General features: G+C 51.6%; 1 protein-coding gene across 2 annotated transcripts in view; it reads right to left on the bottom strand.

Annotated features, from left to right (window-relative positions):
- The window catches only part of LOC121441816 (SPRY domain-containing SOCS box protein 1), a 62,903-nt gene that overhangs the window by 43,107 nt on the left and 1,181 nt on the right, over positions 1–18,615 (bottom strand). The window contains exon 2 of one of the 2 annotated variants that reach the window (XM_041643137.1): positions 15,470–15,576. The exons of the other annotated variant lie outside the window; for it this stretch is intronic. The gene's annotated coding sequence lies outside the window, so the exon portion shown is untranslated. The remainder of the gene's footprint in view (positions 1–15,469; positions 15,577–18,615) is intronic. 2 annotated transcript variants of the gene reach the window in all.

The raw sequence follows: 18,615 nt of genomic DNA, 5'->3' as shown, positions 1-18,615 counted from the left end.
TTTCAGTGTGCTCTGCAACCCTAGGTCAGCTATAACCTGTGATATTGTGGGCCTCAGTTTCCCCTTTCTGAAAACTAGATAGCAGCCCCTGTCTTATAGGAATGACTTGAATATTGGATGAAACAATGCGGGCACCCACTGAGTCCTGAGCCTGGTGTGTACTAGGAGCTGATGAGAGACAAGCCACTGGGACAGGACGGGTTAAGACTTCATCTCCAGGGCTAAACCCAGGGGCTCAGGGGGTAATAAAGACCCTTTGTGCCTCCTACAGGATGGGAGTTCAGAGGGAGGCATTTCACCAGTCTGTCCAACATGAGCCGGCTGTGTATTTCCCAAGGACAGATGGACAGCTTTTTCCCATGTATAAAACAGATACCAGACAGGCTCCTTCATAGGATAAGAGGCCAGAGGGGTGCATCATAGGTGGCACATTGCTCCTGTGGCTGTCATCCTCTCTGGCCACCACTGGAGACACCCAGCTCTGCAGCCCCATGCCTACGACAGTTTCTTGCCTACAGTGGAAGGAACTCTATCTCTTGACCCAGAGCAGAGGTGGTTGATAGTCTTCCTCCACAGTCCATAAAATCCTTCCCCATGACCTTGGCCTGTCCAGCACCACCCACCTGTCTAACATGCCCATCTCCCCCCCCCCCCCAACTCCGTCATGGGACCTGCATCTTACTGTCTCTGCCATCAGACTGGTCCTGAAGACAATGGCACCTTACAGTGACCATCAGGTGACTCCAACCCTAATGGCCTTTGATGTGATAGGACAGGAACAACACTGTGTCTGTCTCCCACTGCTCGTTACTTCCCCAAAGCCTCTCACCCCTTCTCAGCTGTGCCCCCCAACACACAGTGAACGTGCTATAAGGGTCTGAAGGCCCAACTAGGCGACATGTCTCTCTCTAGCACAAGAGTGCGTTTCCATGGTCTTGGTGCTGAAGGAGGCCACCCATGCCTTGCAGGATATTTGAAATTCCAACACACACACACACACACACACACACACACACACACACACACACACTTTCTTTGTAAGGAGCTCTGACTCCATCTTGGTGGACCACTAACCCAGAAACTCTACACCCAAAGAGCCAGCTAAGCCCCAGGAATGCAAATGTTTAAGCTGCCCGCCCCCTCCACGGCCCTTCCCAACCAACCACGCAGACTAAACTAGGGAGGTTTAAGAATTCTTTCGGCTTGGTGTTTTGGGGAAGTTTTTGTTTTGTTTTGATTTCGTTTTTATTTTTTTAATTTTCTTCTAGTGGGACAGAGAAGGCCGGCCGAGAGGAAATAAGATTACTTCCAGTAACAGCAATTACTTTGCTGCCTCCATCCCTAGAATCATGGCCAAGGTTACTCCCCTTGCTGTAGCCTAGCGGGTGGGAGTGGGGATCTCAGGAATTCAGACATTTGAACAGTTCATAGGAATTGGGGGGCTGTTTTTAGAGGGGGGGGGCTTTCCCCTGAAACCTGGTAAAGCTTGGTTCCTCCTGCCTCACTGAACTTGTACAGTGAGAGTCTACTGGAACTCCGTCCCTCTCATTTCACCCCAGGATGTACGTACGGTCTCCAAACCACCAGCGAGATAAACAAAAAGTCCCACATGAAGAAGTAAGACACACAGCGGCCCTGCAGGAGGAAGATGGTCAGCCTGTGTGGGGAGAGCCGAGCAGGGATCCTCCCTCAGTCCACCTTCAGGAGGAGGGTGGGGATGTGTGTGTGTGGAGAGGCCAGTTTTGGGGAGGAAGGAGACAGACCTGATCCTTCTGGGGCAACGCAAAGGCTAGAGAGCCAAGGCAACCTTGTCCATCGTACTAGGTCGAGGGACTCAATCCCACGGTAAGCCAGACACTGTTTTAGACACAGCAGCTTCAGAACATGATGGGTGGAGCACCTGAGAGCCAGTCAGTGGACATTCATAAAGCATGACCTGGCTAGATCAAAGGTGCTAGCTCCTCCATCATCAGTGAAGAGATGGCCTTGCTCACTCACTCGCTCAGCCCTTCATTTCCATTTCTACCATGTACCCACCATGTGCAGCCGCCATGTCCCAGCTACTGTATAACATGGGCAACTCTGACAGTGCTTAAGCCATGTCTGAACCTGAAATGTACTCTGGCCCTTCCTTCGGCGCCTCGGGGCAGATACTGAGGGACAGTGATCAACAGCCCTAGCTGGGTCTTCTCGGCTCCTCCAGGGTCTTACTGTGCCACTGAATACAACACTCAGAGATGGAAGGAGTGGGGACTTACTTCTCGATGTTATAAGGACTAACTGAGGCATGCCAAACAAACTGATCATGCCTGAGGACAAAGGGGCTCCTGTGGCCACCCCACACCCATACGCACCTGAGGTGAGGCAGAGGTGGGAGGAACCTGAGAGAGGAGGCAAAATCTTCTAGGGAACTAAGCCTCTGGCTTGGCTACCAAACCAGTGGATGTGTCTAACATGCAGAGGGCAGACCTGTCCCGAGAGACGGCGATGGCTAATCATGACCCTCTAGTCTTTCTCCCAGAGTGCTCCCCACACTGCTGCAAAGAACAACACAGAGCAGTAGTGGATCTCCACACCTATCTGTAGGAGGAAGTTCTTGCCGTGAAAGATCAGGAAGGAGGCAAAGAAACTGTAGTAGATGCAACCTGGACATCTAGTCTCTATGCCTTGTCCCCAGAAAGCCTGAGCCACATGATCCAGGGGGCCCCTACACCTCCTTATATCAACTTAGCTTCAAAAGAGAGCAGGGGGTCTGCACTCCAATATCCGAGTGGTGGGGTTAGCTTGAAGGGAGCTGGTGTTGCGGGGCTATGAAGTCAGGTGATCAGTGGCCTGGGAGACTTACATAGGTCCACCCACTGCTGCCCCGCAGACTCTGCCTCTGCAGCTCCTGACTCCTCATTAGGACCTGTTCTAGGGCACCACTGCAGGCTGGGCTCCTGCCAGGGTGGCTTCTGCACAGTTATACTGTGTTCTAATCACCAGCTCATATGACTGTCCCCACCAGGGAAGGCCAATCCTTAGGGCCAAGAACCCTGCCTTGTCCAGCTGTGCATCTGGAATCTGGCAGAGCAACTCACAAAGGTACAATTGTCTGAACGATGGTACAGTGGCCCACAGGCATCAGCCACACATCTGTGTCTATGCTCAGTCCAGCTGTGGTTCTGCAGAAGGCAGGGCTCAAAGCAGCACAGACACTTGTCCAGGATCCAGGTGAGAAGCCAGAACCAAAGCTCACAGTGTTTTCAGGACACGGGAAGGCGGGGCGGGGCGGGGGGGGGGGGGGGGAGACGAAGAAGAGCATGGCAGAGAACGGCTACACCAGTACTTCAATTCTCTCCTGCCTGCTACTCAGAGAGCTTGCAAACACTGCCTCTCAGGCAGGACTTATGCTGCCAAGGGAGAAAGCAAGAAAGCCAGAGAGAAGGCACAGTAATAGGCATGGGTGTGGGGGGAATCTATCACCATCAGCCACCCCCTTAGCTGAGGGTCTGGCAGGGCACTATAAGCCTCCAATGCCCACGCCCACCTCCAGCCCTAGCCTCAGCCCTAAGGCACCACCCTCACTGGCCACAGGAAACCCAGGCGCTGTCCAAGTTGAGCTTCCCAGAACAATCACCATGCTTCCCTAACCTGCCCGGAAACGGGGAAAGAGTGCAGCTGCTTCCTGTCTCCACCTGGCTTGTCACTGCCCACAACTGTCCACTCTGCTTCCTATGGCTGGGGAGGGGACTGGTTCATGGCCAAGTCTGGCACACAGACACCCTTAATATGCAGTGTGATAAATGGGAGGTCGGAGAAGAATAAAAAGCTCAGAACCGAGGAACCAATCGACCTGTAGGGGGAAGGGAAAGACAAAGACGGACATACAGACATGACACACACATTCACACCCACACACACGCACGTACCTCCCAAGTATCAAATTGAAAATCCAGGCATCATAGTGCCTTTTCCGATGACATTTCTCAGGCACCAATTATCCAAGTCCTAGGTACACCCCTGAAGATTTTGCATATACACGGCCCTCACTCAGCCCTCTCAGACCTAAGACCCAGTGTCAGAGACACGGCCCCCACATAGCTTTCCCATAGTCACCTGAGTAAATCCTGACTGCCATTAAAATTCAACTCAAACCCTGCTGGTCCCTTTGCCCTTACCACCTCCACTAGTGTTATATTTGGGGAGAGTTATCTGGATACCCGCCCTCTTTATGATAAGCTGCCTCATTCCATAGGCAGGGCACCCCCAGGCAACTCACCTACATGTATCATCCCATTCCATGGGGCATTCTGACACTCCCACTTCGCAGGGGGAAACTGGAGGCTCAGAGGAGTGACCAGCACACTCAGGTCACAGAAGCAGGAAGTGCCAACGCTAGAATGCAGTCATCTCTCTGACTCCCAGCCAAGCTCAAAACAGCATCAACCTCCTCCACACACAGACTAAACCCAGCTTCCCCTGTGGCCTCATCCAGACAAGAGGCTGCCACCCTGGAGAAGAGCAACTATCCGCTGCACTCGGAGCGGCCCCTGTGCGGCCTGTTTATGCCCGTGTTCTAAGACAGGGACACACAGGTGCTACAGGGTACCAAACCTCCCATGTCTGCCGCCCAAGCAATCAGTCTCTGCCGTCACTTGTGCTCCCTCACTGTAGGGCGACTAAAAGGGGCTCTATCTTTAGTTTAGGACATAGCAGAGGCTCCTTGCATCCTGCCAATACCAGCATCGAAGTAGGCTCTGCTTTGATAGTGCCTGGACCCAACCAGGTGTAGTGATGCCATGGATGAAGCTATGTGGAAATATCCATGTGGACACACACACACACACACACACACACACACACACACGAGTCTCTCCTGGAACTGCCTTGTACACTCTCCAGCAGAACCTAAGCAGCCTAGGCACGCCCCCCCCCCCCCCCCCCCGCGCGGTCTCCAAACTACTCCAACAGCAGTAGGCAGCTGGCCTGCATCAGCTGAGCGCATCTTCTCGCCAGGCTACCTCCCTTGGGAGTGCCATGAGCCCCAAGGGTCAGGGTGGCTGTCTCACCTGCCACCTTCTTCTTTGCCCAGTTCTCCTCCTGCAGTCTGGGGCAGGGCTGAGCGGGAGGGAGCACCCAGCTGTTATGGTTCCTTGGGCAGGGCAGGACCTCTTGTGCACCACAGCCCCTCCACCTCCCTGACCTCCCCGCACCTGGATCCGCTTGCAAATGACTAAGCGATTTCTCCCTGGAGCGGGCTGCCAAGAGGCCCTGCTGGCTGCAGAAATGCACCAGGATGCCCCGAGCCACCGAGTCCTCTTCTTGGGAAAGAAAACCCCTCCATGTTTTGTTTTGTTTCATTTTCCCCTTCAGTGAAACAAATCCACCCACGTGGTTACTGGAAGTGCAAGCCTGTGAAACAACCCTTTGCAAAGAGAATTAGTCAGCAGCCCTCAGAGGTGGGGCAGCCTGTGTACCCTAGGTTCCCAACAGGAGAGGAGCGAGGGGGGCCTCAACCTCCAATCCCAGTGCTCTTCAAGTGGTGGGTGATGATGCCTGCCAGTGGATATAATTAGAATGCAGCCATGGCCCAGGGGCAAGGTCATTGGCACCAGACTGAGTACTGCGTACTTATTTAACAGGCCGACAGGGGAATCAGACTTGTACACAAATCCCACCCACCAGAGGGGGTGGAGCCTCAGCAGGTCACAGCTTGCTTATCTGCAATGTAAAGATAATGGATTATCTACCAGGGGTGTGCATTAGATCCCCAAAACTGAGAGAACCCGACCTGAGAGGCTCTGTGCAGGGTACCCAGGAAGATAATCACACAAACACCATCTCTTCATGAGTAGGCAGCTGTCCCCTCAGTGCCAGCATGCAGCTCTTGCAGGAGGATCTGCTGAGTCAGTTCTCAGTTTTACCCACAATGCAACCTGGGCAAGTGGGCAGGGGCTGGACCAGGTGCAGAAACAGTTCCCATCTCAGCTGCCCTGGACCCTAACTGTGTGACCCCATGGGCTCCCCAGTCTTGTCCTCCATCTCATCGTAGAGACTGTATTTCCAACCAGGGCAGTTTGGGCACTTCTCAAACAAAACTCGCTGAATCATCTGTGTCAAAGTTTCTATTAAAAAAAAAAAATCAAATCTAGACTCTTGGCAACGCTGCCTCACCGACTGGGCTCTACTGTCAAGCTACTCCTTAGCCAGGACACACACTTCTTTGCCTCAGTCTTCCCGACGCCCTGCTGCCTCCCTTCCCAGCCTCTGGGAGCATGTGAGCTTATGACCCAGTTAAAACCCTAATTTTATTTAGGAGCTCAGTCTCAGCCACTCATCACTAGAAATATCCACAGGAAGCGCCCCTCGGGAAGGTAATTAAAGCCTGACGCTCAGGGCTGGTTTTTCTCAGAGAAAGACGTGGCACTAACAAGGGAAGCCCAGCGGCGAGGCCTCCATCTTCTCAGTTTTGTTTTAATGTGAATTCTTAGACAAAGAGCAGAAGTAAGTGTGAGAACCCTGCTCCCTCCCCCACTTCCCTCTACCTCCTGGTTACCAACTCAAGTCCTCATCACCTCTGGCTGATGTCCCTGTAGACACGTAGAAGACAGGCAGAAGAGTAAATCACTGATGTCAGCTCCCAGCTCTGGACGGAGGGTAGCTGTGAGAAGCCTTCCAGCTTTCCCAGCCGGCAGCTGCTCTAGGTATTCGTGAGAATGTGGAAGATTCGCTGGACGTGGCTGGATCTGCTGACAGCCCAGCAGAACCACTAAACATGTCCAGGGCTGTCTGGGGAAAGTGCAAGCCTCGGGATCTTTTCTTTGCCCCTCTGAGATGCTGGTGTCGCTCACGTGGCCACCACCAACATCTGCTGAGGGCCACACACTGGGGATCGGGAGTGGGTGAGCTGAACCCGCTGCTACTCACTCTCCCACCTCCTCCTTAACCTGGGCCCAGTCATGTGCATCATCCATCCCTTTGCCTCCCTCCGCCAGAAACTCTCCCTACACAGCTCGGCACATCCCACTGCAGGGCTGTGCTGTGGTTCTGTAGTGACTGAGTCTCACCACCCCCATCCTGACTGGCTTCCAGCTCAGTGGTAGGCAGAGGGTTAGGACACACTGGGGGGCTGGGGAAGATGGCTTAGGGGGGACGGGGGAGTATGAGGATCAGAGCCTGGGTCCCCAAAACCACATACATGCCAGATGGGCATGGTGGCCCACCTGTCATGGCATCCTCAGAAGGGGACAACAGGGAGTCCCTGGAACAAGTGGGCTAGCAAGACTAGCCAGATTGGTGCAGTCTGGGCTTGACCAGGAAACTGACTTAGGAATAACGTGGAAGAGTGATGGAGGATGGCTCCCAACATCAGCCCGAGGCTTCTACACGCATACATACTCGCGAGTGCACACCTGAACACGCAAACACACATGTGTGCGTGCGCAATAAAAATGCATTCACAACACATACACAGAAAAAATGAAAAAAAAACATACAACAAAACAGCGACTGCTTGCATCCACATCACTGTGTCAGCATGAATTCTTATGTGACTCCATTAAGCTTTCGACTTTGATTTTTTTTTCCTTTTCTTTGACAACAGGATCACTATGTAGTCCACGCTGGCCTAGAATTTACAATTCTCCTGCCTCAGCTTCTCAAGTCCTGGAATGACAGGCATGCAATGCACCTCCATGTGCAGCACTTGGCTGGTTTTTAGCTGTCTGTGAACAGACTGAAGAGTCTGCATCTTGTGTTTAGTGGGAAGACTTAGAAGGAAATCAGACACAGATGCTCCCTCTGCACCAAAGAACTGGACTCCTTCCTAAACCCAGGAAGGAAATAAGTGATTCACACCCAGGACCACCCCAAACTCACAATGGGTCTAGCGTGGACAATCTTCACATGCCACCCTTGGTCACATCCTGGGGACAGCTTTCCCTGGGGGCTTTCCAAAGCCGTGCCACTTTTACAGGATGAGTCAAAGTGATACTGTTCAAGTGACGTGAAATTTAGTTCATAAGTGGCTTGTCCAAGAAATCACATTAGTGCCCACCTGGACCGCAGCCAGCGGCCAAGCACCCTGAGAGAACTGTCTCCCCCGACTCTCCTCGCTCGCAAGGATGCTGCCATTGTGAGGAGAAACCGGACTCATAAATGTTAATGAAGCCAGGTGCAGTGATGCACACCTGTAATCCAAGCACTGGGAGGCAGAGACAGGTGGATCTCTGTGAGTTCAAGGCCAGTCTGGTCTACAGAGCTAGTTATAGGGTAGCCATAGCCACAGAGAGACCCTGTCTCTATCACAGACACACACACACACACACACACAGAGAGAGAGAGAGAGAGAGAGAGAGAGAGAGAGAGAGAGAGAGAGAGAGCGCATCAATGGCTACCCACCTGTGTACTATGTCTTAAAAATCAACGTGGACACTTAGAGCAGGCAAACTGTGCCTCATAAATCACACCACAGTTAAGACCTGAGAACCACGGCTTGCACTACGTCCTACTGCATATACTGGGCCCTGTGAGATGGTGGCATGTGCTAACAGCATGCGCTGTGCACATTATAAAATATTCAGAAAGACAGCAGGGAACCAGCTACACCAACAGGAAGTCTGATCCTCCTGAAGGGTTGTGAGTCGCAACTCACACTGACAGGCTTAGGAGAGAGAAATAGAGCCCTGGTTTCTACCAGGTCTAAGTACAGCTGCTTCACCTGGCTGGAGGGGAAGGACAGACGGCTCAGTACCAAAGAGAAAGCTCTTTTTCCTCGGGTTACTCTAAACCCACCTTCTCAGGAAGAAACAGACATAGCACCCCATGCACCCTCAAATCACACCAGGTGAAGTCATGTGTCACACCTGACACCCAGCAACTTGCAGAAACAGCAGGGCACTGCCTGGCTGGCCCTGGTATCATTTGCGTCTATTGATTCCTGCCAGGTTCCTGGAAGCATTTCAGACAGAAGACAGAGACAGAGAAGGGGGGAGAAGGCTTCTCAGAGTCGGCTTCTCTGGGGATGGACTCCAAATCCATGCTGAACAGAGCAAACTACCATTCAAATAAAAAAAAAAAAAGGAATTCATCTTGTAGAGACCCCTAAACTGCTCAAGTACCCCCCTCCAGTTCAAATGGCCCCAAGACTCTGTAGGAACTGGGGAAAAGTGTCCAAAAACGCAGGTTCAGGGGATGCTAGGTGTAAACCTCCAAGGCCCCAGAGCCCTTCTGATCTTTCAGAACCCCAGTGCTATTCCTGAACCTGATGGCCTTCCTAGAAGGATGACCATGCCTGCTGAAGAAGGGAGTGAGCAGGAGTCCTGGACACTGGTGTCAGGGCAGGGGACTAAAGGTATCTGTGGCTGCCAGTCTCCGAGGTGAACATCTGACCGAAATGCAAACCTCAGCTGTGGCAAGACCATTACAGGGAAGACAGAGAGCCAGTCATGCGGGCTCGGCTCAGACGCGACCTCCGGGTTAGCTCTGTCTGGGCATCTCCCTCGGTCCAGACACCAGGACGGCCTGGACAGAGCAGGCATTCAGGAGACAGTGGTTGAATGATGAAGGAATTTTTAAAGGGGTTCATTTTATCTTGAGCTTTCCAGACAGTCCTGAAAGCAGGTTGGTGGCAGGAAGGCTGGCTTTGAGGGACCTTAGAGGGCAAATGGTGTGTGTGTGTGTGGGGGGGGGTGATCATAGGAGTCAACACATAGGACAGAGCAATGATCATTACTCTGAGGAAAGTCTTTTCAAAGGAACCCTGACACACATATATAACCTATAGGTAATTACCATAAACTGAACACTGCTGCATGTCTTTAGGAAGCTCTCCCCTCCCCCATTTCCATGTATCCCAGACAAACACAGCCAACCGTTCTTGTGAGCCCTAAAATTGCCCAACTGAGGAGAGCTTGGGATCCGGAAAGCATGTGATGGTCTCCCTCCTTTGCAGAGGACTCAAGCGACATGACTCCGTTTCTGCGGGCTTTCTGCCTGTCTCCAGGGCTCATTCAGAAACCCCTGAAGGGTTTCACAGAACAAAGGACAGGTAGGGCTCACTCCTCACGAAGTTTAGCACTCGCTGACTCCTGTGTTAATTTTGGGTCTGCAGGTTTTCTGTGATCCCCTAACAAACGAACCCCTGACAGCTGGTTTCCTCTGTGGCCGCCCACAACAGCTGCAGGAGTATCTTATCATCACAGACGCCACAAGAGAAAGACTTGAGGCAAGAGTGACACCTACGCCTTGGTCGGCGGACGGACGGCAGCGCTGCCAAGGGGGCGTTGATGACCTGACTCGGAAAGTCAGCCAGTTGGAAGGAGCAGGGATTTGAATTTGGGTCTTCTGAGAGACACTGTCCAGGATCCCCACTTGCTATGTTTTATTTTATATGCAAGGTAAAACAGGCAAGTTGAGAAAGAAAAAAAAAAACTCCATCAATCAACACATCTCAGAAACAACTTGAGGTGAGATGGTGAAAGACGGGTACAAGAGCACCCACAAACGACCTGAGCCTGACAGAGAATGCCACCTTGCTATACAGTAATGCAGCCGCTTCTAAGACTTCTCCATGAGGGCCAGCTTCCCTGCGCCAACCAAGAAAACTCCCCAGCCTGGCAGGACCCTCCTCATGGGCACATGTGTCGTGTCTGGGCTCCACATATTCCTGGAGTCCACACTCAGGGAACATCTCTGTACTTCGCTCTTCTCATCCATAAACAGGGCAGCAGTATCTACCTCCCAGGGCCATTGGAGGGAGGCAAGCAGAGAGCCCAGCAGAGGCACCTGACAAGGATTCCGACTTCTAGCAGAACCATCTCTAGAGAAGCCGGGACTTCAGACAGCCCACACTGAATGCCAGACTGAGTAGGGAAAGAATGCAAGAAGCTGTCAGGAAGAAACAGAAAGAGGATGGTGTAGCCGTCCGCACGCCAGTCTCTGCGTTTCCCAGCGGCTGTGAGGTGTGCACTTTTGCTCGTCAAATGCCCTACTGCTCATGAGAGGTGCAAATTCACACGGGCCCAGAAGCAGCAGAGCTGAGTGACCATGGACTACAAAATCTGAAACCACCAGCCCCAAACCCATCTGTCTTTTTCTGGGTTGTTTCTCACACATAGCTGTCACAGCAACCAAAAGCCAGTTGATGAACAGGAAGGTCTCAGGGTCGGGGCTCGGTGCCAGGCAGCAGTGATGCAAACAGGGTCTGGTAGCAGCAGGAGAGACCCAAGGGCAAGGGTACCCCCAAATGTGTGGGTCATGGGGACAGGTCATTGGTGACCTCTGCTGAGTAGGTCTATTAACAAGGGTGCTGGATCAGGCTTAGGGGGGTTAGGACGGTAAAGGAAGTTAGGAGGCAGAGGCCAGAGTGTTGACCACAGTCCAGAGACCTTTGAATGGAGGCAGGGCCATGACTGGTGTTACTCCTCTCGTTCCAGGACCAGTCTGGAGAGGCGCTTAAAGGCCAAGAAGTCAGAGCCATATCTCTCTGGCACCCAGACTTGTGGACCACAAAGCCACCTTCCCCCTGGCTGGAGACTTAGCCCAGCTGGTAGAGTACTGGTCCAGCATACACAAAGACTTGGGTTCTATTTCTACATCATACAAACTGAGCATACCTGTAACTCCAGCACCCTGGAAGCTGAGGCTGGAGGATCACAAGTTCCAGGTCAATCTAAACTAAAACAAGACTCTGTCTCAAAAACCCAGGGGCTGAAAGTGTGGCTCAGTGGTAGAACTTTTCCCCAGCACGCACAAGGCTCTGGGTTCAATCCCCAAGACTGGAAAAAAGAAATGTTAAGATGGTCAATTTTAGAGTTTTCTCTCAAAATTTTAAAAATGGAAACAGAAGCATAAAGCCATAAACAGAAAGGTTTTCCAGAGGGTTCTCGGACACTCTGATACTCATCTTAGAGGCCCCGACACACATCAGGTAGCAAGTACCTGCTGATGTTCAAGGGTGGTCACTCCCCAGACATGGAGTACCAAGTAGGAGCACCAGGAGGGAACACCCAGCCTGAGAAGCCACCACAGGTCTGCCCAGTTCTGGAAGAAGATGCCCAACATGACTCCATCTCCCCATGGCATCTCACCTCATGCCATGCAATCTATTTGCAGAGAAACCTCCTTACAAAGAAGCTCTGGTTCCTAGCTGCTAGTCCAGGCCTCTCTCTAACCCCAAGTCTTCCTGTCTATGTGGACAGGTCTACTTGGGCCATGTTCACCAGGACAGGATAAAAAGGCCTCTGTGGACCTAGTCTCTAGACCTTGCTCTAGGCTCTGGATCCGCTATGACCTAATTAGCCGGGTTTCTCGGAAACAACTATAGCTCTTCAGCCTTCTTTAACATTCCATGTCCAATGAGCTCCCAAAGTCTGCCCACTGTACCCCAGAAGTGCTGCCAGCTCACCTCCCAACTGGCAGGTCTGGGTTAGACAGCTACCTCCCCTGACCTTCCAGCTTCAGCCTCCTCACCAGACACCGTGTGTGTTCGTTCGTGCGTGTGTGCGTGTGTGCACTTTCATGGATATATGTGTGCATGCATGCATGTCTGTGCATGCAGAGCTAGCGGTCAACCTCACATGTCATTCCTCAGGAGCTGACAGCCCCTTTCACCAGGCAGAAACAAACCATGAACGCATGTTACATACATAATTCCCAAGCGTCAGTTTCTCTGTTTCTCACGCAGCGTTCTTCTTTGGCACCACGGCTACTCTAGGACATCATTGGGCAATAGGAAAGAAGCTGGCCAGTTATCTTCAAAACAAATCATCCCTGTCCACTTGAACACTAACATCCCCTTTACTGAGATCATCTTTTAGGGGCCATTTACCTGGACACATATATCTAGCTATATGTCTTCCGTCTACTCAGACACACACTTGAGCCTTCAGCACCGCGCAGGTTCATATAAATACCTTTTGCTGGATCATAGACTGCTCCCATGTACATATCCATCGTGATGGCTTAGGGTGGTCTAATAACACCAGCTCATATGCGTAGCTCCGATCAAATGACAAAGTGGTGGCCCATGGTCAAAGGTTGGCTTTCCAGTAAGACCCAGCAGCATGCCAAGGGAGGCTCAAAAGGAGAGTAGTGATTTGGGGATAGCAGCTGGGCCATGCTCCAAAATCCCAAACACTTGTGCAGTGATTCACATGTGGAGCTGCCAAGGGCTCCAAATAGCATCCTTATCTACCACCACACCTCAAGGATCGCTGGAGCTTCTGGATCATGCAGCCCAAACACAAAAGCAGTCGGTAGGGGAGCCTGGATCTGTTGCAGAGCCTTCTCCCAGTCTGGTCCCGCTCAAATCCAGCAGCTTGAAGAGTCCCTCAATAGATGGGCCAGAGTAACACACCCAACCGAGGAATGTACTATCTCCAAAGTCCAAAACGTCTGCTTGCTAGCATTATGCTCCTTTCTGGGTTGGAGACAGGGCCAGGCACAACAACTTATTCTTTGCCTAGGAAGGGGTGTTCTGGCATGCCTCAAACCACTAACTCATACAAACTTCATTGATGCAAAGGGCCCCTAAACTTCAGTAGGTCTTATTTCCAACTTCTTTCATGAAGCTGTCTTACCAGTAATCCAGGGTGGTTTTCACCTCTTGCTCTGTCAATCCAATCAGCATCATATTATCAACACCATTACCAGGTGGGATGTATGGAAGAAGGGAAAGGTAAGCAGGACTGTCCCCAGGAAAGAAACTGTGCCACAGCACAGGGGAGCTGACTGCCCCTCAGATGGAACCATGCATTGTATTACTGGCCTTGCCCACTGAAAAGTCTGGAAGGTCTTATGGACTGGTCTGGAGAAAAAGGCATTTGCCAGGTCAATAGCCATATACCAGGTACCAGATGTGTGCATTTGCTTAAACAAGAAGGTCACATCTGTAATGGCAGCTGAGCTGGAGTGGACATTTGGTCCAGTTAATGGTGGGCAGTATTATTCTCTGAGACCCATATGTGTTTTGCATAGGCTGTATGTCCTTTGTTGAGTTGAATGGGGATCTGGGTGGAGAGACCGTCACCCTTGGCATCTCTCAAACCCTTGATGGGGGTGCTCATCTCTGAAATCCCCCTAAAGGGGATGGCATTGCTTCCAATGTATGATCTCCCTGGGCGGGCACATATCTAAAGGATTCCATTTGACTTTGGTCACTGTAGCGGGCCCTGACTCCGCAGGTCAGAGAGTCAATGTGATGATTCTGCCAGCTGCTATACTTTCTGCTCCAATTACATTCTGGGGTTGGGAAAAAAATAACCACAGGATATGTTCAGGGACCCACAGCACCCTCCGAGTTGGATCTAAACTGAAAATCCATGAATCACATGACTTCCATCAGCCCCTGTCGGAAGGGAGGACCACAATGACAATTCCAGTCTCCTGGACTCAAGTTAGCTCACGGCGACATCCAGGAGGCCCGGGGTACTCTGTTCCTTTCTCCCAGTGCACAGTCATCCTGCTCAAAGGGCCTCCGGGAGGCCTGGCCAAAAGATTAACAGTATAAGTTTTCGCGAGTGATACTGGGTATACTCAGGTAGGCCTGGCCTCCCTGTCATTGAGCTCAGGGCCTGAAAACTGGTTCAAGCTGGAAACGAGTGGAGGAGCCACGCTTCCGTTGTTATGATTTGGGCCTGTCTTCAGTTCACCCACCCCAGAGGCTTTCTGCTTGCACGGTCAAGAATGCAGCAGGCTTCCCATCTATTTCACTTCTAGGAACATGGTGATTAACTCGCCAGCCCCATAAGTCTGCACGAGCCAGACGCCTGTGATTGCTGCTCTGCCCGCCTCCATTACCATAATTACTGATTACACCCACCTGGGCTTTGGAGGCTGCGAGCCACCACTCGGCCTCCTTCTGCCCCATCCAATTACTCCCACTGATCTCAGAGTTCTCAGGCTTCCAAGTAAGGCCTGAGAAGAGCAACCAGCACTTCAGGAGTGGTGGATCTCTTCTCCCAAATCCATTTCCGAGAGTACTGGTGGGAAGTTCATCTTTTGGACCGTCCCAGGATGGGCGGTGAGGTTTAAGTGGGAGATCTGCCTGCCCCTCTGGAATTCCAATCTTTCCAGCTGCTGACTCTTTCCTCCATTAAACCCAGGGAGATTTGGCATCTCCTTTCCAACACAGAGTGCCAGCTTTTCATGTTTCAGCCAGCCAGTCAACCTGTTAGCGTCCTTCATAACTCTCAGAACTGCAATAATAAATGAAAACTCTCAGCACCAATCAGTTCAGCAGACCCAACTCTGTGCCCCCTGCCACCATGGCCCCATACCCACAAAGTCCGTCCCCAGAGGCTTGTGGGTTCTTTCCAGCGAACATAAGTTGTTCTGGAGGGCAGGTCACCTTGCACAGGTAAGGTGACCCAAAGGGCAAGAGCCTTTGCTCCTTAGGGATGGGGTGAGAAGCAGACACAGATGTTCATAAGATAGGGGTGCTATGATATTTAGTTTGCCTCGTCAACTTAATGGGATTTAGACTCACCTAGGAGACGCTCCTCTGGGTGTGCCGTGAGGGTATTTCAAAAGAGGTATAGCTGAAGCTGGAAACCCACCTTGAGTGTGCGTGGCAATGTCTGGGATGCTCCTGGGCTGAAGAAATACGAGAAAGCGAGCTGAGTCTCAGCACCGTCTTTGCCTGTTTTCTGACTGTGACCACCACAGGACCAGACACCTCAGGCTTCTGCGCCACACCTTCCCCAAAATGACGAAATAACCCTTTCTTTAAGCTGCTTTTGTCCGGTATTCTGTCTTAGCAACAAGAAAAATAACTCAGAAAGCTGTAACTTTACCCACCAAGGTGGCCCAAAACATAGCCAGCAGCTTCAGGTAACCTGGTAAGCAGGGTTCACAGTGAGGGGCAGACTGGAGACCTTGTCACGGGCAGGGCTCTCCAACCTTGAGTCGCTGGAGTCCCACTCTGCTGTCCTTTTCTGAGTGTGAAGTCACATCCCAATCTCCTCCACGCTTAGCCCTGCCGGCCCAGAGCTCCCTTTCTTTTCCCGGACGTTGCATGGAGGAAGCAGAGGCCCCCAGACCCCCTCCATCCACGGACGGCACTGCCAGCTGAAGAGCTAAGCTTGGGTTGAGGTCTGGTCCAGAATTTGTTGACAAATCATTTCTCTTACCCTGACACCCGAGCCCGCCATGACCCCCGGCACCAGCATTGCACAAGGCCTGGGCCTCCACAGCAGGCAGAGCTGGCTGTGCCTCGGCGGCTTCTCTTGCCCAACTCTTCAGGGAGGCCGAGGGAGCCTAAGCCGATGTGGTTTGCCTCATGACCCTCAGACTCATTCTTTTTAATATTAGGCAACGCGCAGAACATTTACAAGGCTAAATAAGCAAGATGCTGCCCAGAGGCCCTGACTGGCTGTGCAGTCCTCTTGACCAGAATATACGTAAGTGTCAACGTCACCTTCACACTGACCCAAATCTTACCCTCATAAGGAGTGACACGGTGTCTTATAAAACCGATTCTCCCCCTTAAGTTCGTCTTAAAAGGTAGCTACAGGTAAACTGACAACATAGTTCTGCTTCAGAATATCCCAACATGTATGTATACATTCATGTGTTCAAACGGGCATCCATGTAGGGCCTGTGTTGGTCCTTGAAACTGGTGAGGGAATGTGGGGACCTATTCAGTATATTTTCCTTTCCACTGATGCATGCTTGGATTTTTTATTTTTATAACAACAAAATAAATCATTAAAAAAATTAACAAGGCGTCAAGATGTTTCAGCAGACAAGGCTTAACAGCCTGAGTTTGATCCCCAGCACCTACATAATGTAGAGAGAAGAGATTCTCCAAGGTTGTCCTCTGACCTCTGCACACACACACGCGCACACACACACACCATATACACATAAACATGCAATAATAAGAACTGTAAAAGTTAACACAAACTTGCTGAGGGGACAGGAAAGGCAGAACAGAGAGACGCCATTCTGGTGACTAAAGTCTGGAATTTTGACTTCACCATTCAACGGCAAACAGATCTTGACTACGTAACCTGCCAGCTGGGGCAAAGAGGGATGGAAGGAGGGAGAGCCCACAGTCCAGGGCTCCCGGGAAGTGTAGACAAGTTAACGTGTCAAAGGCTTCAATCAGAGTACCAGGACATCGCTCAAGCCACTGCCCACTAAGAGTAAGACAAAGGCTCGTATCAGAGCCCTGGCAGCATGGGCATCACTCAGACTCTCCGATGGAGAGGATGCCAATGGGGGAAGGGGTGCACGGAAAGCCCTAGATGTCAGACAGCCATGTGCTCTGTGCTCACTGACCTGGCCTGCAGTGAATGCAGGGTCTGTGCACTTAACACCTAGACAGACTGAGGCACACCTGTCACGTGTTTCACACCCTAACACGAGGATGAATCAATTCACGCATACCGGCCACACCCTGTTTCCGAAAGGGAGTGGTGTGAAATTCCTAGACTAAACTTGGAACCCGGTGAAAAGCAAAGACTTGGTCAAAGTGAAGATACCTCTGCCTGCAAGCTTCATCCGCCCAGGAAGGAGAAGATGGCAGGTTCTAGAAGGGTACACCCACATCTCCGTGAGCTGCAGCACCTCCTAGGAGCAAGGAGAATTCAACATCTATGCTGATTCCGAGGGGCCCAGTTTCACATAGTAGCCGTGAGGAACCCATTGAAGGGTGTGTCCATCCTGGCTGGCACAACCTCACACTCAGGGAGCCTCATTTACCCCCTAAGTGACCTCACCCAGGGCCCCAGGCAAGACCACTCCTTCCTGAGACTCTAACAGCTGAGGCTTCTCCCCAGGGCTTGGTCTGGCTGATTTAAGTGGGATCTAGGCTAAGTCAGAAAAAGACTTGTAAAGTTTCTGGATTCAGCAACTCCACACCTCCCATCCAGATAACCTCCATCTACTGGAAGAGCTCCCTGCAGAAATGGTTCAAATGATCTAATCCAGTTCATCACTCCGCAGCTGCCTGGCCTATGACCTCAGTGCCGGGGACACTAACCAAAAACAGCCAGGACAGGACTTGGAGCTTGGTCCATAGCCCTTTGGGTAAGCCACCCAACCTCTCCACTGGGCTTCTACTGGGAAAGGGCTGGTCTAGCTGGATATTCTCTAAGTGATGTAGTGTTTTTCCCCGACTCCATGATTCCTTCTGTCTGTGCCACTAATGTTGGCGTAATGATTTCTACCTCCCAGGGATGGAAGTTAGAAAAGCCGTCTACTCTCCTCAGATCTAACAAATACGAAGAAAGCTAACTCCCTCCAAGCCATCCTACCTCAGTGTGTACACACACACACACACACATCTTCAAGGACACCAAGCCTTCGCATGGGGGACAGCACTGTTCCTATAAACACCTGTTAGAACTCAGCTCATGAGCAGCTTCTGATGCTCCTAACTAGAGTATTTAATTAAATATTACTCACTCAGGAAGCAGCCTCTGCCAGCTCACCACTACACTGCACAGTTTACTTTCAGAGAAAAAGAGAGGAAGAGAGAAAGAAGAGCCAGAGTCCTGGTCAGATGGCACTCACGGGCTTCCCTGGATGGGTGCCAGCTAACACTCCAGCAATACCCCACTTACCAGAACCAAACAAGCAAGGGGGTCACACTCCACAGCCTGGAGAGCCAATGGCCAGCCCCACTGG

This window comes from Microtus oregoni, unplaced genomic scaffold (genome assembly GCF_018167655.1).
Source record: "Microtus oregoni isolate MIOR12 unplaced genomic scaffold, Mior012 000081F_ref0000091, whole genome shotgun sequence".
NCBI classification, from domain to species: domain Eukaryota; kingdom Metazoa; phylum Chordata; class Mammalia; order Rodentia; family Cricetidae; genus Microtus; species Microtus oregoni.
Note: the sequence above shows the minus strand (reverse complement) of the source record. Positions and strands in the feature narration are given on the sequence as shown.